The following is a 25,348-nucleotide window of genomic DNA, read 5'->3' as shown; positions in this document are numbered from 1 at the left end:
TATGGGATTGAAGAGATATATAAGGTAAAAGGAAAAACAATACCCTGGTGACATAGATATTATTAACATGGGAGGAAATGAGGATTTAGGAAGATTAAGTATCTTGTGAAAGGTTATACAAGGGAGTGGCTGAGTTGTGCCAAGGTTCATAAACTCTTATTACCATTTTCATCTTGGAAATATATATGAAAAGGTAATTCTTGAGTTCGTTACTTTGCTCTCTTTACAGATTTTGTATAGCAGTTACCGTTTAATCCCTGGCTGTGGTATGTATACAACGGTTTTGACTTTTTTGTGCATGCTTGCTTGCTTGCTTGCTTGCTAAGTCGCTTCAGTCATGTCTGACTCTGTGCGACCCCATAGACGGCAGCCCACCAGGCTCCCCCATCTCTGGGATTCTCTAGGCAAGAACACTGGAGTGGGTTGCCATTTCCTTCTCCAATGCATGAAAGTGAAAAGTGAAAGGGAAGTCGCTTAGTCGTGTCCGACTCTTAGTGACCCCATGGACTGCAGCCTACAAGACTCCTCCGTCCATGGGATTTTCTAGGCAAAAGTACTGGAGTAGGGTGCCATTGTCTTCTCCATTTTTGTGCATAAGAATTATCTAGTAAGCTTATTTAAAATGTGGGTTTTGGAATACACTTTACCTCCCACACTGATTCACTGTATCTGGTGTGGAACCCAGGAATCCACATTTTTAACAACTACTCCCCAGGTGATTCCATCACAGGTGATCCATAGATTAACTTTTGAGAAACACCTATTTCCATCACATGGAGGATTTTAGCAGAAAAGCAGGTATCTTTCTGTTTTTTTAGAATCCAGCATATTGACAGTGTCTAGGTCCTATCAAAATACCTAATTAAATATGTTACATAAAGCTGAAATGACCTCAAGTTCAGTATGATCCAATTTATCTTTAATTGGATGGATTTGAACTGAGCCCCCCAAATGATTTAATACATATAATTGTATGCATATACACAAGGTAGATGCTTTCTGTGGTAGAAGAACAAAAAGTATTCTTAATTGCTGATTTTTCAGCTAGATTTGATATTAAAATTCTTAAGGGAAATTTATTGTATCAATTTAGTAGATCAAAAAGGAAGAGTGATATCTCTGGATTAGATTTTTAAGAAGCATGTAAATTTAATTCTGTGAAACACAGCAAAACAGAACTTTGAGGCCTTGAGGTAATGTTTCCACAAATCTTTGCCTAGTCCGTTCTTTAGAAATCATACAGGAAGGTGCTCTATCGATGCTTTTGTAAATCTTCTCTTCTGTCTCCTCATTAAATTGACTTGAGCCTAAATTGATCTGCTTAGCATACAGTGGTTGACTTTATACCTGAAGGCATCTAATCACCCTCTGTCTAATCCAGGACTGGTAATAGATCAATGGACAAACAAATTCAAGATTATTTACAGGTTACTGAAATTCCCTGCAATCCTTTGTCAGGATAAACATCAAAGGGCTAGCAATTTTTCTGTTTGCTTGTTTTTACTGTCATAAGACAAAATATTTATGGTATTCTAAGAATGTGTAAGAAGAATATTAATTTCAAAGTCAAAAGAAGAGGCCAGTCTTGGAGCTATTCTACCCAGACCAAAGGTTTTGGATATTTCAGATGTAGTGTCTGTGTGGTCAGAAAACTAACCATTTTCCCAGAAAGCCTACTTACTGTCATTTGCACCGTGTGGATTGTTGCATGAATGATGAGACCATTAAGATGCCACACTCCAGAATGTAGTAGGTAGACATTTTTTTCTGGAGAGAAACAAAGAAAACTACTAATGTGTATCAGTGTCCATCTAGAGTCTTAATAGACTCCAGGTTAATAAGGACCTTCAAGACTACCTAGTTTAATCGTTATGGGCCTCTGTAGTCTGTTTGACTGTTGTTTTTAAACATGTGACCACTTTGGAATCTTTGGCTTATAGTTAAAAAAGCAAATGGCTGGACTTCAATTTTGTTTTTAAAAAGAATAGTATTTATTGTAGTAAAAGTCTGGAGAAGATGTTTCCCTACACCAATATGTCAGCTAATTACCACCTCACCTTTAATGCTACTTACAAGAAACACATTTCTTCTATAAATGTAAAGAATTTATTAAAAATCATAGCAATATTGATTTAAATAAAATTAACCATAAAGAAAAGTAGAAATAATTCACCATTAATGAACACCTGATGGTACTAGTCTCTGTGATAGTGCTTTATATGTAATCCTTTCAAAGATGTTATGAGAGCAGTGTCATTACCATATCTTACAAATGACATGGGTTTAAAAAGTACTAAACTAAAGGGTTTAGAAAGTACTAAACAACTTACCCAATTTCATATAACCAGTAAGTGGCAGAACAAGCTTCTACCTTGTCTGCCTGACTTGGAAGCCCATGATTTTTCTCACAGAGCCATTTGCTCTTCTCATTCATAATTTCCAGAAAAATCATCTGCGGAAAAATCACAGCAATTATAGTTTTCACTTTTCCTCTATCCCACCTCTGACATCTGCCCCAGCATTGTGGAGAATCATAATATGGAATAGAAAAACGTGGGCCTGGTAATCAGATCACATCTCCTACTTTCTGTGTAACTTTGAAAGGTATCTTCTTTTTGAAATTCAGTTTATTCATCTGTAAAGTGGGTATAAAATAATCAGCCTCAGTAGCACTTTCTAAGTATTGCCTTCCTCTTCCTTCAATCAAGAAGGAAAGAAGAGTGGGAGTAGGGTAAATATACTGAAGCCGGAGAAAATTTTATCTTCTCTCCACCTACTGTATCATATGTACCACTGTGACCAGTCCAAAATAGATGCCTTAGGACAATCTGCTGAAATAGTTGGACTGGAGACATTACAAACTATTGAAAGACAGATTAATGATAGTCATGAAGGAAACAACTCTGTAGTTCTGGTTTATTCAGTCCGTTCAGTTCAGTCACTCAGTCGTGTCCGACTCTATGCTACCCCATAGACTGCAGCATGCCAGGCTTTCCTGTCCATCACCAACTTCCAGAGTTAAGCAAACTCATGTCCATTGAGTCGGTGACGCCATCCAACCATCTCATCCTCTGTCATGCCCTTCTCTTCTCGCCTTCAATCTTTCCCAGCATCAGGGTCTTTTCCAATAAGTCAGCTCTTCACATCAGGTAGCCGAAGTATTGGGGTTTCAACATCAACATCAGTGATTTCAATGAACATTCAGGACTGATTTCCTTTAGGATGAACTGGTTGGATCTCCTTGCAGTCCAGGGGACTCTCAAGAGTCTTCTCCAACACCACAGTTCAAAAGCATCAATCCTTCAGCACTTAGCTTTCCTTATAGTCCAATGCTCACACCCATATATGACTACTGGAAAAACCATAGCGTTGACTAGATGGACCTTTGTTGGAAAAATAATGTCTCTACTTTTTAATATGCTATCTAGGTTGGTCATAACTTTTCTTCCAAGGAGTAAGTGTCTTTTAGTTTCATGGCTGCAGTCACCATCTGCAGTGATTTTGGAGCCCCAGAAAATAAAGTCTGCCACTGTTTCCACTGTTTCTCCACCTATTTCCCATGAAGTGATGGGATGGGATGCCATGATCTTTGTTTTCTGAATGTTGACTTTCAGCCAACATTTTAACTCTCCTCTTTCATTTTCATCAAGAGGCTCTTTAGTTCTTCTTCGCTTTCTACCATAACGGTGTTGTCATCTGCATATCTAAGGTTATTGATATTTCTCCTGGCAATCTTCAGTCTAGCTTGTGCTTCATCCAGCCCAGAATTTCTCATGATTTACTCTGCATATAAGTTAAATAAGCAGGATGACAATATACAGCCCTGACATACTCTTTTTCCTATTTGGAACCGGTTCCTATTTGAAACCAATCCATGTCCAGTTCTAACTGTTGCTTCCTGACCTACATACAGATTTCTCAAGAGGTAGATCAGGTGGTCTGGTATTCCCATCTGTTTCAGAATTTTGCACAGTTTATTGTGATCCACACAGTCAAGGCTTTGGCATAGTTAATAAAGCAGAAATATATGTTTTTCTGGACCTCTCTTGCTTTTTCCATGATGCAACAGATGTTGGCCTTTGATCTCTGGTTCTTCTGACTTTTCTAAAACCAGCTTGAACAGCTGGAAGTTCACGGTTCATGTATTACTAAAGTCTGGCTTGGAGAATTTTGAGCATTACTTTACTAGCGTGTGAGATAAGTGCAATTGTGTGGTAGTTTGAGCATTTTTTGGCATTGCCTTTCTTTGGGATTGGAATGAAAACTGACCTTTTCCAGTCCTGTGGCCACTGCTGAGTTTTCCACATTTGCTGGCATATTGAGTGCAGCACTTTCACAGCATCATCTTTCAGGAATTGGAATAGCTCAACTGGAATTCTATCACATCCACTAGCTTTGTTTGTAGTGATGCTTTCTAAGGCTCACTTGACTTCACATTCCAGGATGTCTGGCTCTAGGTCAGTGATCACACCATCGTGATTATCTGGGTCGTGAAGATCTTTTTTGTACAGTTGTTTTGTGTATTCCTGCCATCTCTTCTTAATATCTTCTGCTTCTTTTAGGTCCATACCATTTCTGTCCTTTATCAAGCCCAACTTTGCATGAAATGTTCCTTTGGTATCTCTGATTTTCTTGAAGAGATCCCTAGTCTTTCCCATTCTGTTGTTTTCCTCTATTTCTTTGCATTGGTTGCTGAAGAAGGCTTTCTTATCTCTTCTTGCTGTTCTTTGGAACTCTGCATTCAGATATTTATATCTTTCCTTTTCTCCTTTGCTTTTCGCTTCTCTTCTTTTCACAGCTATTTGTAAGGCCTCCCCAGACAACCATTTTGCTTTTTTGCATTTCTTTCCATGGGAATGGTCTTGATCCCTGTCTCCTGTACAATGTCACGAACCTCATTCCATAGTTCATCAGGCACTCTATCTATCAGACCTAAGCCCTTAAATCTATTTCTCATTTCCACTGTATAATCATAAGGGATTTGATTTAGGTCATACCTGAATGGTCTAGTGGTTTTCCCTACTTTCTTCAATTTAAGTCTGAATTTCCTTTGTAGGGACACACAATTATTATGAAACTGAAAGTTTGAGTTGGAACAGCTCTTAGTTCCCTCTACCTGGAAAGTCTAAGAGTTTATGTTTGTTTGTTTGTTTTTTAATGAATTCATGCAACTCTTTAACATCAGTAAGTCACCATGGCCACTATACATTTCTTATACAATATGTGCAGCCTCTGTCAGGCACTCTTAGACATAGATGGATCTGGCATAGTTTTTAAATATTCTACCTTACCAGCACCTTGTTGTATTTGGGTAAGGCTGATTCCCCCTAGATGAGAAGCAGATTTTATGTGGGTAGGTCAGAATGATTTGTAAAAGTCCTCACTAGTTTCTTTCGAATCCCTTATCAGTTGCTTTCTGTCCCTTGTTTATTCTTATTCTTCCTTAAGAGATGTGACTTCACACTTAGTGCCTCATTCAGGGCAGTGCTTCCATCCATGGACAATTTTAGGGAATAAGTCAAGGTCCTCTCTCTTTTCTACATGCAGGGAGCATTAGACTGAGATGAACCTCTAAAGAAATCTCTCAGAGAACAGACAACCATTCCTTCCACATTTATAGTAATAATACTTCTAGGTCCCTGTCACAGATTATTTATGGTTGCTCTTAAATTTCTAATATGCATTATTCTAAATTGAAAAGGCACCAGCATATCCAGAATAATAGGCCCTTTGTTATTTTTTCATTAACTTCCTTACTCCCCCTCAATCAATTATAAAAAGCTGTCTCTACTGATGTTTTTTAACACTTCCTACTTTAGTATTAACAGTAAATTTATTTACCATGTTGTTTACCTGTTCTGTTTTCCTTAATAAGCATCTAAATTATTGGACTCAAACCGCACTTGCAACACCCTATCATAACAATCCCCCAACAATGAGTCTTCATTTATCATTGTCTTTGACTTCTAATCCTTGAGACTTTTAAAAAATCCTACAGAGCTGTGTTCTTAGTTAACATTTCTTGACTGCATTCTTGAAGTAAAATATTTTATGAGACTAATTTTTTGCATCCAGTTGCATTTATGTAAAAATCAAAAGGCAGATTGGCTAAGAGTAAACTCAGCCTGCTTCTTCCCCATTAATTTGTGATATTCTTAGTTCATACATTTTTTTAAATTTCTTTTTTTTTTTTTTCAATTGCTTTGCTCAAATTCTGGGATATTATTTTTAGGACCCTTCTCTCAGGAAATTCTTGATTATTTGCAGATTGATAAGTAAATATTCAGGAAAATCATGCGTCTTCTTTATATTTCTTTCTAGGTTGTTTTTAGTCATATCTGACTCATTTTTACTGATGATACAGAGTGGGAGATAAAAGAAGGTTGTCAGTTCCCTGAGGACTGAAACTGTCATCCATTCATATTCCTTACAGAGGTTTAAATGGCAGATATTTAGTTCGTATTTCCTATAACTCTCAGTAGGCTGTGAGCTCTGTTGGCCTGGAGATCACTTGTACACATTGGCCCCAACAAGGACTACCATATGTTGGTTGGCTTTCCCTCTCTCTTTTGTTTTTAATTTGTTTATTTTTTTACATAAACATACATTTGTTTAATTTTTTTCACTGATGTATAGCTTATTTTCTGTGAAATGCACTGATCTTAGGTATACAGTTTGATAATTTCTGACCAATGTATACACACATAACCCACATCCTACCAAACTACAGAACATTGTCTTTATCTTAAATTCCCTTATGTCTCCTCCCAGTCAAAACCTCCCTCTTTTCTTTAAGCATGTCCTAGTTTTGCCTGTTATAGAACTTCAAGCAGTAGGAGCTCTTGTGTTCAACAGATTTTACCAGTTTTTGTGGTTTGTCCTTGTAGCTCGTCCAGCAGTATTTTGTTTCATATTGTTAATGGGCATTGAGTATATCGTAATTTCAAATCCATTCTCCTGTTGTTGTTGAATTAGTATAAATTTGAAACAATTAGCATTCTCTACAGTTTGTAGTTCTTGTGAATTAAGCTGCTATGAACATTCCTATACAAGTCATCTGTGTGTGTATGTGTATGTGTATCTGTTTTTGTTTCTCTTAAGCAGGTACCTAGAAGTGGTGTTGCCAAGAGGTAAGCATATGTTTATGAAAAACTGCCAGTTGATTCCTCAAATGATTACTATTTTATGCTCTCACTAGCAACGTGTGAGAGTTTCAGTTCCTCCAAATCCTTGCCCACAGTTGGCATTCTCAGTCTCAGTTGTATCCTATTGGGGATGTACAATAGGACAGCCACTTGGTAAAACAATTTGATGATTCAGCAAAATGTTAAACATAGTGTTGATGTAGGATCCAACAGTCCTCCTCCTCGGTACACACCTAAGAAAAATGAAAACATATGTTCTCACAGAAGTTTGTACAGGTTCAATCATGGCAGCATTATTTATTTTATTTTTATTGAAGTATCATTGATTTACAATGTGTCAGGTATACAGCAAAGTGATACATATATATATATATATATATATATATACATTTTCCATTATAGCTTATTACAAGATACTGAATATAGTTCCCTGTGCTAGATAGTTGGTCCTTGTCATTTATCTATTTTATGTGTATAACTTATATTTTACATATATAACTGTGTATCTGTTCATCTCAAATTCCTAATTTATCCCCCCCTTGCCCTTTTGGTGACCATAAGTTTTTTTTCTATGTCTGTGAACCTATTTGTCTTTTGTAAATAGGTTATTTGTATCCTTCTTTTATTGTGGAATATATATATTAGATTATATATATTAGACTATATATATATTTAGATTGTGGCATATATATATACACATATATGTCACACCTTCTTTGTTCATTCATCTGTCGATGGACATTTACGTTGCTTCCATGTCTTTCCTGTTGCATATAGTGCTGCTATGAAGACTGAGGGGTGTGTGTGTGTTTTTTTTTTTTTTACTTTGAATTTTTGTCTTTTCTGGATATATGTCCAGGAGTTGGATTGTTAGATCATAATGGTAGCTCCATTTTTAGATTTTTAAGGAATGTCCATACTGTTATCCACAGTGGCTGCACCAATTTACATCCGCACCAGCAGTGTAGGAGGGTTCTCTTTTCTCCACACCTTCTCCAGCATCTGTGGACATTTTGATGATGGACATTCTGACCAGTGTGAGGTGATACTTCATTGTAGTTTTGAGAACATCATTACTCATAATAACCAGAATAGAAAATGGTTCAATGTTTATCAACTAATAAATGGATAGATTAAAAATGAAGCATATTCATACAATGGAATATTAGCAACAAAAAGTAATGAAGCATTGATATATATTACAATATGGATGAATCTTTAAATCAATGTGCAAAGTAAAAGAAACCAGTCACATGGCTACATAGTGCATGATTCCATTTATATAAAATGTCCAAAACAGGAAAACGTAGATAGAAAGTAGATTTATGGTTTTCTGTGGTTTGGGGGATTGGAGAAGGAAATGGCAACCCACTCCAGTGTTCTTGCCTGGAAAATCCCAGGGACTGGGGAGCCTGGTGGGCCGCCGTCTATGGGGTTGCACAGAGTCGGACACGACTGACGCGACTTAGCAGCAGCAGCAGCATGGCTTGAGGGGCAGGGAGGGGAAAAAGGAGAAATGAGGAGAAAGACATGTTATGGGATTTCTATTGGAGGGGACAAAATGTTCTAAAATTGAAAGTGGTGATGGTTGTATAGACCTGTGACTGTACTAAAAAAACATTGAATTGTACACTTATGGGTGAATTGTGTGCTGTGTGAATTATATCTCAACAAAACCGTTTTTTTTTTTTTTTTTTTTTCCAAAATAACTTAATGCAGAGGGCATATAAGTACAAAGGCCCTGAGGCAGAGAGTGGTTGGTGTAAATGAGGAGCAACCAGAAGCTCTGTGTTACTTGAATGGAGTGAACACAGCAGAGAAAGTAGTGAGAGATGAGGTTGGAGAGGTAGGTAGGGGCCAGGATATGTAGGGCTGTGTAGCCCATGAGGAGTGTAGAGTCTATTATGAATGTTGTAGGAGGCCCCTGGAGGATGGAGATGGAGAATTAGGGTGATCTGATGGGTATAATAAGAACTCACTCTGCTTCCCTGGTGGCTCAGATGATAAAGAATCCTCCTGCAAGAGACCTGGGTTTCATTCCTGGGTTGGGAAGATCCCCTGGAGAAGACAATCGTGATCCACTCCAGTATTCTTGCCTGGAGAATTCCATGGAGGGAGGATCTTGGCAGGCTATAGTCCATGGGGTCACAAAGAGTTGGACATGACTGAGCAACTTTCACTTTCTGCTGTCTGTGTGGGGTGGGAACTACAGAATGGGAACAGGGAGAACAATTAGGAAACTGGCAGGAGTCTGAATGAGAAATGGTTGTGGGTGGAACCAGAATGAAAGCTGCGGTGGTCATGAAAAGTGGATGTATTAATATTTTGAAGTCAGAACTTCTTGGCACAGGAGATATTTGATGTAAGGGAAAGAAAACTATTAAGGAAAAAAAAAGTTTGTATTTGGATGTGCATTCCACTCCGTAATAAAGCAAAAGCTGACTTCATTATTTTAGTTTGTTCTAAAGACACAAGAACAGTTTCCCAGGTGGTGCAATGGGAAAGAATCTACGTGCAATGCAGGAGATGTGGCAGAAGCCATGGGTTCGAACCCTGGGTGGGGAAGATCCCCTGGAGTAGGAAATGGCAACCCACTCTACTCTAGTATTCTTGCCCGAAAAATCCCACGGACAGAGGAACCTGGTGGGCTACAATCCATGGGGTTGCAAAGAGTAGGACACATCTGAACACACAAACATATAACATTTTATTTGGAAGTGAAAACAATATGGTCACATTTTTGTCTCTGCAAGCTCATATTTTATTCATTGGATAGGCATATCCAAATAAACTCAGAGAATGTTCTTAATATTGTTGATATAAGAAGCAAATTATCCATAAAGTTCAAACATATATTTTACATACATGGTAATGACCTAAGAGAGAGAGAGAGAGAATGTTCTCTGGAAACATATTTCCCTGTGAAAATTTCATGTTGTAGTTCTGAACTGAATGTTTGCAATTGATCATTATATTTTCTTTTTTCTTAGCTTTGAGGTAATTGTTTAAACATTGGGAGGTCTTTCTGTTGGGTGATTTTTGTGCAGCCATTTTTACCTTCTCACATGGCTTCTTCTTATGTCTGAGTACTATTTAAATTAAGTACTATTTAAATTAAATGCTCATTTTCTTTATGTAATCATTGCATAGTTGGTGTCTTTGCAGCAATGGATTTATTTTCTAAGTAGCATTTTGAACTACAATGTACACGTGGAAAAGTGTCAGCAACACTCAAATTTTGTATTTGAAGTGATCATTTATATGCACACTGCACCTTGCGTGTATAGTTGTGAAACCAGGAGAAGATAAATAGTTCACTAGCCACAAAATGCATCAAGTGCATTGTTGACTGCAAAGATTATAGTGAGCTATAAGCCAGTTCATTTGAATTTCCATTAGGATCCACTGAATTGCATAATTATGCTATTGTTGTTGAGTGGTGACCTACAGTAAAGGTGCCTGTGGTTATTGCCTAAGATTCTTATCAAGATAAACAAAGGCCTTAAATATTCCAAATAAATTATTCATCCTGAGACTTTAGTGTTGCAGGTTTGTAGGCATTTCAGAAAATTCTTTTTAGGTTAACCCTAGCTTCATCTTTCTCATTTCTTATGTCCCTCGTGGGGAGATGAGGAATCCTTCCAGTAGGATCTCTTTTCTGATTTTAATGATAGCAAAGGGTGCTCTAATTCCCAGAAGTAGGTGATATTATTGACTACTGTTCTCATTCATAAGACACTTTGGGAAGCCAATGATCTGGCCCTTATTCATTCATGGTGGGTACTGCAATCAATCATGCAGTATGGCTGACATTAATGCTGCCTGCCATCAAGTCTCCTGGGCTCCTTTCTCCATCTCTACTTTTATTTCCACGGTGGGAACACTCTCCAAGGATGAGGAGAGTGTGGTGGTGGATTGTGACTCCCAGAGTGTTGAAGCAAGAGTTGCAAGTGCTCTGCTTTTGATTCATGGATAACAAGGTTGAGGACAGTTCTTACTGCCCACAAAGAATTTTAACTGGAGTTAGATGTTAGCAGGCTGAATCAGTAGAGAAGGCAAGTGCCAGGCATTTGGAGGTACATACTAAATAAAGGGAAGAGAAACCCCAGGAAAGGGAGAAGGTGTAAAGACAAAGGTGTAAAGACAATGGCTCTTTTCTGTACCAAGGAAACATGCCATGCTTCCTGCACATGGCAGGGGGCTGCAGATCAACCATCAAAGACATAAATAAAATTCTAGCAAGCTTCCTGATGCAAGCAGTACTCCATAAATATTCACAACATGAACAGCATTTATTGTTATTGTGTTATTCAATCTGATTTTTCCTCATAATGGAGATAGCTTGTATTTTTTAAAGTGCATTCATAGTGACCAGTGTTTTACAATTGGAATCAGCAACCTAGGGTGCAAGCTGATCAGTTTACCTCACTGAAAAGCAGTTAGAAATAATCCACACAAGCATCTAGCCCTGCCTCAATTTAGACCCTGCTCATTTCCTGGTCATACAGCTTATAATCATTAAGTTACAAGCATATATGTCAGAACTACTGTGAAAGTAAGTCCTTAAGCAGGTACTATAGATGCCTATCAATCAAATGTGAGTGTAAAGAATAGTTGCATATTTTCTCATCAGCTCTATTAATAACAAACAGAGAGTGGGAGAGACAGTCTTGTCAATGCTTCTGTTTTTTTTACATGCATGATTTAATATGTCCAGCCATATGTACTTTTATAGACATAGGAGTAAGTGGTAATAGGCCTCAAAATATCTATTATTATTGCAATTCTCATTTTTGACCTGTGACTGGGCTTTGGACATTTTTAAACAGAAAAGTTAGTAATATAATTGAAAGCTGACTGTCTTCTTGGCCAGTAACACTAGAATGCCAGCTTCATTGTTTATAATGGATAAAACTGGAAAAATGGAATAGTAATGGTTAGCTCAGCAGGTAGAATAAGCAGGTGATGAAACCGTTGGCTTCTCTGCTCTACCGTTCTGAAGGAGACATTTTTAAAACAATAAACATATTCTAGCTGGCCAGCTTTCACTCATGGTATACTATAAATCAAACACACAAAAATAATACAACAGTGAAAGGTGTGCACCCTGGAGTCAAGCTCTCTGTAATAATTCCAAATAAGTTACTTAAAACTAAATTTTCTCATCTACCAAATAGGGTATTATTTGTACCTAATGTGTATGGTTTCGATGAGGAAGAAGTAGTATATGCATCTGGTACTAGTTTAACACACATCTTTATCATTTGACCACTCCACATATTTCAGTTTCCCAAGGGGGAAAAACAACAGTATTTGTTATAAAAGGAAACTCTCATAAATTAAAACTTCTTTCATTCTCAATTCCCAATTTGGTTACCAAAAAACTTTCAAAGAAATAATCTGATTATCAAGATCAGCTCTTATCACAACCAAAGATGTAAAACAGGTAGACTTAGCAAGACATAGGCGGTCATGAATTTTTTATTGATATGTTAGTCACATAACATAAAATTCACTATCTCAAGTGTACAATTCAGTGACTTAGTATATTCACTGTGTTTTGCAACCATTACCACTATCTAATTTCAGAATATTTCCATCACCCCAATTGGAAAACCCATAACCCCAAACCTATTAGCAGTTCCAATTCTCCTCATTCCCCTATCAGCCACTAATTTACTTTCTATCCCTATGGATATATCAATCCTGAACCCTTCATATATATGGAATCTTAAAATACATTGCCTCTTGTATCTGCCATCTCTCAGAATAATTTTTTCAAGGTTCATCCATGTCGTAGCATGTAATAGTACTTCACTTCTTTTTTGTGATTAAATAATATTCAATAGTATAGACACCCAGATGGTGCTAGTGGTGAAGAATCTACCTGCCAGTGCAGAAGACGCAGGGACTCAGATCATATCCTTGGGTCAGGAAGACCCGCAGGAGGAGGAAACAGCATCCCACTCCAGTGTTCTTGCCTGGTAAATTGTATGGACAGAGGAGCCTGGTAGGCGACAGTCCATGGAGTCACAGAGAGTCACACATGACTGAACAGTTGAGCAAACAAAATAAACAAAAATTTTGTTTATTTATTCACCAGTTAATGAACATTTGAATCCTTCCCATTTGGGATTATTATGAATAATGCTGCTATGAACGTTCATGTTTAAGTTTTTGTGTCAACATGTTTTCAATTCTCTCAGTATATACCTAAGATTGAAACTGCTGATTCAATTTTATAGCACTTCTGTTCTATTTTAAAGAAACTGCAAAAATATTTTCCAAGGTGGCTACACCATTTTACATTCTCACTAGCAATATATGAGAATATCAATTTCTCTTCATACTTGCTAGTACTTTTTTTTTTCTTTTCAATATAACCATCTTAATAGGTATAGAGTGTGATCTCATTGTGGTTTTGATTTGCATTTCTCTAATAACCAATCATGTTGAGTTTTTCATGTGTTTATTGGCAATTTGTATATCTTCTTTGGAGAAATGTCTCTCCATCAGTTGATGGACCCTTTAAAATTGGATTGTATGTCTTTTTACTGTTGTATGTGAGTCTTTTGTATATTCTGAATGCCAGACCCTATATAATTTGCAAAATGAAATACTAAAATTTCTAATTTGCAAATATTTTCTTTCTTTCAGTGGGTTGTTTTTTCACTTTATTAATAGTGTTTTAAAGACAAAGTTTTTTTTTTTTTTAAATTAACAAAGTCCATTTGTTTCTTTGATTGCTTATGTTGTAGGTATTTAAGAAACTGTTACCTAATCCAAATTTGTGCACATTTACACCACTGTTTCCTTCTGAGAGTTTTGTGGTTTGAGTTCTCGCATTTAAGTTTTTGTTTCATTTTGAGTTAATTTTTACATACTGTGTGACATACGAGTCCAACTTAATTCTTTTGCATATGGGCGTATATTCATCTTGGTCATGAATTGTTGAGAGAGCCAGTCCTAGATAGTTCCTAAAACTCAAATGACACCTGGGCTGATTCTGCTGCTTATTGGTTGTGCTTAATAGTTTGAATCCTTGAAAACTATAGATAGTTTTTAAAACATTTCCAATTAAACAGAAAAATTTGAAGGACAGAAGAAATATAAAAAAAAAATGAAAATCACTCATACACCTAAAACTTAAGGCTAACCAGTTTAAATATTTTGCTGTATATATTTCTGTCTTCTATTTATGTATTCATATCACAAAATGCCTAATCTTTTATAAATATATTTTAATTAATATGAGTATTTTACTGTGGCAAATTTTAAAAGTTTTGTTCATAGTATTAGATCATGTGACTGTACTATCAATTTTATTTCTCAATGTTACAGTTTTTTAAAATTGAGTGTTACTATGAGTATTTTTATACCTTAATGTATATATGTGACTCTGATTATTTCCCTGGGTAAATTAATAGGATTTGAATTTCAGTATCAGAGGCTTTTGATTGATATTGCCTGCTTTCTAGAAATACTTGAAGTGATGATTGATTTTTGCCTCTGGAGTTGTTTTTAATTCTTTTTAGGATTTTTATCTCTCTGATTACACTGCTCATCTGGTGCATATTACCCACTTTCTCCATTAGAGCCCTTAGCCTATTAATCATAGCTGCCTTAAATTCTCTGTCTGATAATCCCACATCTCTGCCATATCTGCTTCTGACACTTGTTCTGTCTCTTCCAATTGTGTTTTTTAGTTTTAGGTAAGCCAAGAAATTTTTCTTTTTTGTGGTAGCTGAACATGCATGCTAAATCACTTCCAGTCTTATCCAACTCTTTGTGACTCTATAACCTGTAGACAACCAGGTTCCTCTGTCCATGGGATTCTCTAGGCAAGAGTACCAGAATGGGTTGCATGCCCTCCTCCAGGGAATCTTCCCAACCCAGGGATCAAACCTGTGTCTCTTATGTCTCCTGCATTGGCAGGTGGGTTCTTTGCTGAACATGGTACTGGGTAAAAGGAACTGTAATGAATAGGCCTTTAGTAGTATGGTAACGAGATGAAGCAGAGACATTACTTTGCCAAGAAAGGTCCGTCTAGTCAAGGCTATGGTTTTTCCAGTGGTCATGTATGGATGTGAGAGTTGAACTGTGAAGAAAGCTGAGCGCCGAAGAATTGATGCTTTTGAACTGTGGTGTTGGAGAAGACTCTTGAGAGTCCCTTGGACTGCAAGGAGATCCAACCAGTCCATTCTAAAGGAGATCAGCCCTGGGCGTTCATTGGAAGGAATGATGCTAAAACTGAAACTCCAGTACTTTGGCCACCTCATGCAAAGAGTTGACTCATTGGAAAAGACCCTGATGCTGGGAGGGATTGGGGGCAGGAGGAAAAGGGGACAACAGAGGATGAGATGGCTGGATGGCATCACTGACTTGATGGACGTGAGTCTGAGTGAACTCCAGGAGTTGGTGATAGACAGGGAGGCCTGGCGTGCTGCCATTCAAGGGGTCTCGAAGAGTCGGACACGACTGAGTGACTGACCTGAACTGAAAGAGATTAAGAGGGAGGGGAAGTTTTTTATAGTCTGCGATTAGGTCTCAATCTTTCAGTGACCCTATGCTTTTGGGCTATGAACTGCCTGTGTTTCTGTTTTTTCTTTCTGCTCAGGTGGGACCAGAAGCTAGGAGGGCTAGAGGTAGGTGTTTTCCTACCTCTGGGTCAGCTACACTCTGATAATACCCCAGGGCTTGTGAGTGCTAAGTTGCTTCAGTCCTGTCCGACTCTTTGCAACCGTATGGACTATAGTCCAGCAGGCTCCTCTGTCCATAGGATTCTCCAGACAAGAATACTGGAGTGGGTTGCCATTTCCTTTTCCAGGGGATCTTCCCAACCCGGGATCAATTCTGGGTCTCCTGCATTGCAGGCGGATTCTTTACAATCTGAGCCACCAGGGAAGCCCACCCCAGAGTTTAGGCCCCTGTTAACTAGCTTACCCTCAAGGCAGGCCTTGTTAAGAGGAACAGAGTGTTCTGGTATATTTCAAAGTAGTTTCTTTGTCCTATTCTGTATTGGAAGCACAAGGGAATTTTTCTCTGATATTTACTATGGGTATTTGGTAAGGCTCCTGCAGGTAAATCTCACAATGTTGTAGGGGTCCCCTAATGAATAAGTCCCCCTGAATTTTTTAAAATCTCAGCTTTATTGCACTGAGTCTCCAGCAATTCCTCATTACGGATCACATTTCCTTACTTCATCCTCGTTTTCAAGGCTGTTTCAGCTCCAGAATCTCTTCTCTGGTAAGCTATTCCTCCTTGTAAATATCTGCCTACCTCCCTCTCTAATCTTGAGATCAGTTGTTTGCCCTGTGTCCTTCTCTCTCCCATGGTTTCAGAAAGAGTTGTCATTTTTCAGTGTTCAGCTTTTTATTATACTTGTTATTAGGACATAGTCACAACTTCCCAAATCCTCATATGCAGAACTGGAAATAAGAAATGAATGATCAACTTTGAATTATTTTAGTAGAAATGTAGGATTTACAAAAACTAGCTAGGAAGGAAGCCTAACTATCCCTCACTTGAATGGAAAGAAGTTTTGAGGAAGAAGTGTCAATTGAATTTTTACTTAAAGTCTACACTTTTCTTATTTCTTTTAAGGGAAATATTTAGAAGCATAATATCATCTAAATTGAGACTGAATGAGGCATCATTTTAAATTTTTTGTGAACAGGATCTAGATATCATTTCTTTTGTAAACTCTTATAACATAATTAGTCAGTAAATATTGATTGGCAACCTGGAAGAAATGTAATTTCTGAGACCCATGGGCTATGTATGTATGTTGCTCAGTGGTGTCCGACTCTTTGTGACCTTATGGACTGTAGCCCACCAGGCTTCTCTGTCCATGTAATTCTCTAGGCAGCCATACTGGAGTGGGTTGCCATTCCCTTTTCCAGAGTATCTTCACAACCCAATGATTGAACCCATGTCTCCTGCATTGCAGACAGATTCTTTACCATCTGAGCTGCCAGGGAAGCATTGACCCAAGGGCTAGTTACTTGAAAGTATCTACAAATCATAGAGCCCCTTCTAAGGAGTAATTCAACCACAGATTGTGGGAATGGTCAGTATTATGGGACTATATTTTCTACAGTAGGGGTTTTTCCTTAATAAAACCAGTGGTGAGCATTGAGTAGAAGGCTGATCCCATGGTATGGCTGCATACAAATACATGACTGGGTCAGTAAGATTCTACCTCTTAGAAAACTGACCTGGGAAATTTTGTGAGACTAATGTCATGGAAAGCAAGGAGATGAAGCTGAATGAGTTTATTACTGAGGACATAAGATGGAACAGGAACATAAGCCGTGATGATAAGCCAACAACATGAGAGAGAAGAGGCCATTAATTAAATAAAGACTATGAGAAGACTGTGAGGTCACCATTATCTTCATTACCTCCACCATAGATTCAGTTCAGTTCAGTTGCTCAGCTGTGCCTGACTCTTTGGGACCCCATGGACTACAGCACTGCCAGACCTCCCTGTCCATCACCAACTTGCAGAGTTTACTCAAACTCGTGTCCGTTGAGTCAGTGATGCCATCCAATCGTCTCATCCTCTGTCCACCATAGTTTGCTGCTGCTGCTGCTAAGTCACTTCAGTCATGTCCAATTCTGTACGATGGCAGCCCACCAGGCTCTGCTGTCCTTGGATTCTCCAGGCAAGAACACTGGAATGGGTTGCCATTTCCTTCTCCAATGCATGAAAGTGAAAAGTGAAAGTGAAGTCACTCAGTTGTGTCTGACTCTTCGGGATCCCATGGACTGCAGCCTACCAGGCTCCTCTGGTAGGCTTTTTGCCTGGAAATCATGGGATTTTCCAGGCAAGAGTACTGGAGTGGGGTGCCATTGCCTTCTCCGGCACCATAGTTTGGCCCCAGATAAATAACAGGGAGGGAACACAGCTCCACCCATCAACAGAAAACAGGATTAAAGACTTACTGAGCATGGCCCTGCCTGTCAGAACAAGACCCAGTTTCCTCCTCAGTCAGTCCATACATATCTTATCCTTTTCCATCAGATGGCAGGCAGACTGAATATCACAATCAGAATAGAATGGGAAAGACTAGAGTCCTCTGCAAGAAAATTAGAGACACCAAGGGAACACTTCATGCGAAGATGGGCACAATAAAGGACAGAAATGGTATGGACCTAACAGAAGCAGAAAATATTAAGAAGAGATGGCAAGAATATACAGAAGAACTATACAAAAAAGATCTTCATGACCCAGATAATCATGATGGTGTGATCACTCACCTAGAGCCAGACATCCTGGAATTCGAAGTCAAGTGGGCCTTAAGAAGCATCACTACCAACAAAGCTAGTGAAGATGATGAAATTCCAGTTTAGCTATTTCAAATTCTAAAAGATTATGCTGTGAAAGTGCTGTATTCAATATGTCAGCAAATTTGGAAAACTCAACAGTGGCCACTGGACTGGAAAAGGACTGGAAAAGGTCAGTTTTCATTCCAATCCCAAAGAAAGGCAATGCCAAAGAATGCTCAAACTATCACACAATTGCACTTATCTCACACACTAGCAAAGTAATGCTCAAAATTCTCCAAGCCAGGCTTCAACAGTGTGTGAACCGTGAACCTCCACATGTTCAAGCTGGTTTTAGAAAAGGCAGAGGAACCAGAGATCAAATTGCCAACATCCACTGGATTATCAAAAAAGCAAGAGAGTTCCACAAAAACATCTATTTCTGCCTTATTGACTATGCTAAAGCCTTTGACTGTGTGGGTCACAATAAACTGTGGAAAATTCTTAAAGAGATGGGAATACCTGCCTCTTGAGAAACCTGTATGCAGGTCAGCAACCAACAGTTAGAAGTGGACATGGAACAGACTTGTTCCAAATCGGGAAAGGGGTACATCAAGGCTGTATATTGTCACCCTGCTTATTTAACTGATATGCAGAGTACATCATGAGAAACAGTGGGCTAGATGAAGCACAAGCTGGAATCAAGATTGCTGGGAGAAATATCAATAACCTCAGATATGCAGATGACATCACCCTTATGGCAGAAAGTGAAGAGGAACTAAAGAGCCTCTTGGTTAAAATGAGAGAGGAGAATGAAAAAGTTGGCTTAAGGCTCAACATTCAGAAATCTAAGACCATGGCATCTGGTCCCATCACTTCATGAGAAATAGATGGGGAAACAGTGGCTAACTTTATTTTCTTAGGCTCAAAAATCACTGCAGATGGTGCCTGCAGCCATGAAATTAAAAGATGCTTGCTCCTTGGAAGAAAAGCTATGACCAACATAGACAGCATATTAAAAAGCAGGGACATTACTTTGCCAACAAAGGTCCATCTAGTCAAATCTATGGTTTTTCTAGTAGTCATGTAGGGATATGAGCTCTGGACTCGAAAGAAAGCTGAGCACCAAAGAACTGATGCTTTTGAACTGTCATTTTGGAGAAGACTCTTGGGAGTCCCTTGGACTGCAAGGAGATCCAACCAGTCCCTCCTAAAGGAAATCAGTCCTGAATATTCATTAGAAGGATTGATGCTGAAGCTGAAACTCCAAACTTTGGCTACCTCATGGGAAGAACCTACTCATTTGAAAAGATCCTAATGCTGGGAAAGATTGAAGGCAGGAGGAGATGGGGATGACAGAGGATGAGATGGTTGAATGGCACCACCTACTCAGTGGACATGAGTTGAATAAACTCTGGGAGTTGGTGATAGACAGGGAGGCCTGGTGTGCTGCAGTCCATGGGGTTGCAAACTGTCGGACACGACTGAACGACTGAACTGAACTGATGAAAAGGTAAAGTTAAACTACAGGGTAAGGATTTCAGTTATTAAGAAAAGATTGAAACAGATGTTAAAATAAGAGATTATTATCTAAGTCCTCCTCCTGGCAGATTCCCATATGGTTCAGTGGTAAGAATCCACTTGCTAATGCAGGAGCCACAGGAGACATCATTTGATCTCTGGGTTGGGAAGATCACCTGAAGGAGGAAATGGCAATCCACTCCAGTATTCTTCCTAGGATAATTCCATAGACAAAGAGGCTTAGTGACTGCAGTCCATGGAGTTGCAAAGAGTTGGACATAACTAAGCTGTACACATTCCTACTGGTAGGATCTTGATTTGCTTTGGGTCCAGAATGGCTATTCTCTACTAAGTCCAAATCTGCTTTATCTCCTGTTTCATGAAATTTCATCTCACTTATGGTTCCATATGCATCCTTTAATAACCTACTCATCCAGGTCTTACTTAGCTACCTTTTGGCAACAGAACAGTCTAAATAAAATAACATATATGGACTTTTATCTACTTATATGTAGATAAAGCTTGAAATATTTCAGTATCTAAGACAAAAAATACCAAATATTTTCCGACAAACTCATTAAAAGAGAAATCTCTTTTAATTCAGAATAGTTGAATAATGTTGGCCATTCTTTGAACTGATTTTGTTATCTAGTTGTCCACCTAATTTATATTGCTTATGTTTAAGTTAAAACTTGTTGTATGTTTTAGCAGAGTGTGCCTAATAAGAAAAAAAGAAAATAGCCTCTCTATTTAAGTACTCCAGACTGTAAGCAGCTCACCAGTTTGGGATTTGAGAGGTTTTTTTTTTTTTTCCCCCAGAAGCATTTATTATAGTTGGCTTCTGAATTCCTTAGGCTTTCTTCAGGGACATCAATATCAGTCTCTCTCATACAGTAAATAATCTGCCTACAATGCAGGAGACCTAGGTGCTATCCCTGGGTTGGGAAGATCCCCTGGAGAGGGAAATGGCAACACACTCCAGTATTCTTGCCCAGAAAATCCCATGGACAGAAGAGCCTAATGAGCTACAGTCCATGGGGTTGTGAAGAGTCAGACGTGACTGAGCAACTAACACAATAGTGGTTTGAGAGTGATATTTTAGTTTAATAACATAACTATGGAATTCTTACAGAAGCTAGACTAAATTATGCAAAGTTATTTGCTTTTTTATATTTTTGCTCCTAAAAGATATAAAAATCAAAGAAAAGTTAATTTTTGTTTTTACAAAAGGCTTCCCTTTACAATTAAAACAACTCAAGCCCCACAAATAGTTCCCATAAACAGTAAATATTTATTCTTGACTAGAGGCCTTTAGTGATATTACACAAACTTAATACTACAAGAAGAGCAACAGAAATAAAGTTCACAGGTATTTTGACCTATCTTATATGCCCACTGCCAGAAACCCTTGAGAGCAAAGGAGATGCTCAGGTGGGTTGGTGACATGACATAGTAAATAGAAGAAAAGGCATTTTATTCATTCTTAACACAAATTATTTAGATGAGAGAAGAGGTGGTAAACAGTAAAAAGGGAAGAAGAAAGATTTGGAAACAGTTGGAGAAAATGGAAAGAATCTTAGACAAAATCAATACATTTAAGGAAAATTATATACTGTGTCCATAAGCCTACTCCACAAACAAAGAAGGGAATGGTATGATTCATAAAGCAGTATTCAGTCTTTTACCCTATAATTTTCTAAGCACTTACGAATGCAAATTAGTGGAGAGGTAGAAATGTTCTTCTAACTCTAAAAGAGAATATAGACATCTGTTTATGTACAATTAAGCAATGATAATAAGAAATTTTTCTTGTAACACTATAATAGTTCTTTTGTTAACCTTGCATAAAGAAAAATAATTCAGTTCTTTCTTCCAGTACTATGGAAAAATAGATTCTCTAAGAACTGTTTGCCATACAGAACATCATGCCTCAGCAAAGTTAATCATCTACTTTAAAGTACGATAGATTAGAATAGTCCAGAGTCCTTATCATAAACAAAAGCAAATTATTTTCATGAAATATAAATTCAACATTGCCTTTCAAGATTAGTAGAGATTTAACCAGCCAAATAAATGGGTCTTAATAAAATATAGGAAAAAACCACTTGTTGTGAGAGAAAATCAGAAGAAAATTTCAATTTCAGAAATGGAGCTCAAAGAACATTGCATACTGAAATGACCATAAAATATACTTTTAAAAATATGAATATAATATTCAATAAGTAAAAAGCAAAGTTAAAAGGGGATGGCGAGTCAATTGCAAGTAACCTGGCAAATTTGAAAACCCCTAAAGCATTTAAATTTTAAATTTAAATAATTTAAATTAAAAAAAACACAAATATTGACATTTAGCACTAAAATAAAAGTTAAATAATAGATTAATTACATTTGAAGGGAAAATTCATGAACTGGAAGGTAGGTCTGAAAAATTAGGCTTGAAGAGATCAAATTTATGTAAGTCAGGGTAAGTGTCAAAAAGAATTTTACTAGTTTGCATTCCCACCAACAGTGTAAGAGGGTTCCCTTTTCTCCACACCCTCTCCAGCATTTATTGCTTGTAGACCTTTGGATCGCAGCCATTCTGACTGGTGTGAAATGGTACCTCATAGTGGTTTTGATTTGCATTTCTCTGATAATGAGTGATGTTGAGCATCTTTTCATGTGTTTGTTAGCCATCTGTATGTCTTCTTTGGAGAAATGTCTATTCAGTTATTTGGCCCATTTTTTGATTGGGTCATTTATTTTTCTGGAGTTGAGCTGTAGGAGTTGCTTGTATATTTTTGAGATTAGTTGTTTGTCCGTTGCTTCATTTGCTATTATTTTCTCCCATTCTGAAGGCTGCCTTTTCACCTTGCTAATAGTTTCCTTTGTTGTGCAGAAGCTTTTAAGTTTAATTAGGTCCCATTTGTTTATTTTTGCTTTTATTTCCAATATTCTGGGAGGTGGGTCATAGAGGATCCTGCTGTGATGTATGTCAGAGAGTGTTTTACCTATGTTCTCCTCTAGGAGTTTTATAGTTTCTGGTCTTATGTTGAGATCTTTAATCCATTTTGAGTTTATTTTTGTGTAGGGTGTTAGAAAGTGTTCTAGTTTCATTCTTTTACAAGTGGTTGACCAGTTTTCCCAGCACCACTTGTTAAAGAGATTGTCTTTAATCCATTGTATATTCTTGCCTCCTTTGTCAAAGATAAGGTGTCCATATGTGCGTGGATTTATCTCTGGGCTTTCTATTTTGTTCCATTGATCAATATTTCTGTCTTTGTGCCAGTACCATACTGTCTTGATAACTGTGGCTTTGTAGTAGAGCCTGAAGTCAGGTAGGTTGATTCCTCCAGTTCCATTCTTCTTTCTCAAGATAGCTTTGGCTATTCAAGGTTTTTTGTATTTCCATACAAATTGTGAAATTAGTTGTTCTAGCTCTGTGAAGAATACCGTTGGTAGCTTGATAGGGATTGCATTGAATCTATAAATTGCTTTGGGTAGTATACTCATTTTCACTATATTGATTCTTCCAATCCCTATGGAGAACAGTGTGGAGATTCCTTAAAAAACTGGAAATAGAACTGCCTTATGATCCAGCAATCCCACTGCTGGGCATACACACTGAGGAAACCAGAAGGGAAAGAGACACGTGTTCCCCAATGTTCATCGCAGCACTGTTTATAATAGCCAGGACATGGAAGCAACCTAGATGTCCATCAGCAGATGAATGGATAAGAAAGCTGTGGTACATATACACAATGGAGTATTACTCAGCCATTAAAAAGAATACATTTGAATCAGTTCTAATGAGATGGATGAAACTGGAACCTATTATACAGAGTGAAGTAAGCCAGAAAGAAAAACACCAATACAGTATACTAATGCATATATATAAGGAATTTAGAAAGATGGTAACAATAACCCTGTGTACAAGACAGCAAAAGAGACACTGATGTATAGATCAGTCTTATGGACTCTGTGGGAGAGGGAGAGGGTGGAGAGATTTGGGAGAATAGCATTGAAACATGTGTAATATCATGTATGAAATGAGTCACCAGTCCAGGTTCAATGCACGGTACTGGATGCTTGGGGCTGGTGCACTGGGACAACCCAGAGGGAGGGTAGGGGAGGAAGGGGGGAGGAGGGTTCAGGATGGGGAACGTGGGTATACCTGTGGCGGATTCATTTCGATATTTGGCAAAACTAATACAATATTGTAAAGTTTAAAAATAAAATAAAATTAAAGAAAAAAAAATTTTTTTTTAATTATCTCATTTTTCCTGTTGTATTTTCTAGGTACAGTATTTAAAATGAGTCAGTCAATATTCAAAGTGATAATAGCTGAGACCTTTTCAGAATAGATGAGAGATAGGAGTATTCACAGTAAATTCCAAATAGAATTAAGTAAAAGCGGTCATTTTTTTACTTGCAGTAAATGCAGAAGACAAAAGAAAAAAGAATGAAAAGACCCCTACAAAGTAATGACAGTAACCTAGTAGGAAACTTCTCAATAGCAATAATAGGAGCAAGAAAATAATAAAAGATTTTCTTCAAAACATTGAGAGGAAAAATAAGTATTAAAATAATATTGAGTACCTATAAACAATTATTTCAGAAGAGAGCAAGATTAAGGCCTTTAAAAATATAAAAATGAAGGACTATATTAGTAACAGTGTAGAGTAAAAAGAAAATGATCCCAAAAGGAAGATGTGAATGCAAAAAAGAATGAAATTCATGAAGATGGGGTATGAAATTAGTAAGCAGAAAAAAATCCTGTTGGCAATAAAATAGTGTTATTAAATTATATATATGTTTGTATATGCATATAAACATTGATTATTTCAAATAACAATTTTGGAGTTTTAATAAGAACAAGAAAGCATTAGCGTATTATCAACTGGGGGATTTTCACAGAAACTAATGCCTATTATTGTAATATATCTCTGGTCAATACTGTGTTAATTAAGTTTGGAGTTTAAGTATATAAATTAAAGTTTTAAGGATGCCCACAAAAAATAACAGATTAGAGCAGAGGTCAGCAAACTTTCTCTGTGAAAACAGTTAACTATTTCAAGCCTTGTAGCATACATGATCTTTGTAGTAACTAACTCTGCCACTGCGGTATGAGAGCAGCCAAAGACAGGGGTGAGGAACTGAGCTGAACGTTCTACCCTGGTTCTTAAAGCTTCACCTGGAAGTGACATGTCACTTTGTTCACAGCTCAAGAACTACAAGTCACATGGTCCCATCCAGCTCAAAGTAAGTGCACAGAAGTAGAATTAGAAATATCTGGTGGACAACTCTGGTGATTATCACAAAATAGATTATCTTTGTATTTTCCATATTGATGGAAAAAATCTTCAATTTTTACATTGTCCAAGAATAAAAAGACTTGCTTTTCACCTTTTTAAAGAAAATGAAATGAGCATGAC

The sequence above is a fragment of the Bos javanicus genome, chromosome 4, assembly GCF_032452875.1.
Source record: "Bos javanicus breed banteng chromosome 4, ARS-OSU_banteng_1.0, whole genome shotgun sequence".
In the NCBI taxonomy this organism is placed as follows: domain Eukaryota; kingdom Metazoa; phylum Chordata; class Mammalia; order Artiodactyla; family Bovidae; genus Bos; species Bos javanicus.
The sequence above is the reverse complement of the archived record's forward strand: the minus strand, read 5'-3'. Positions refer to the sequence as shown.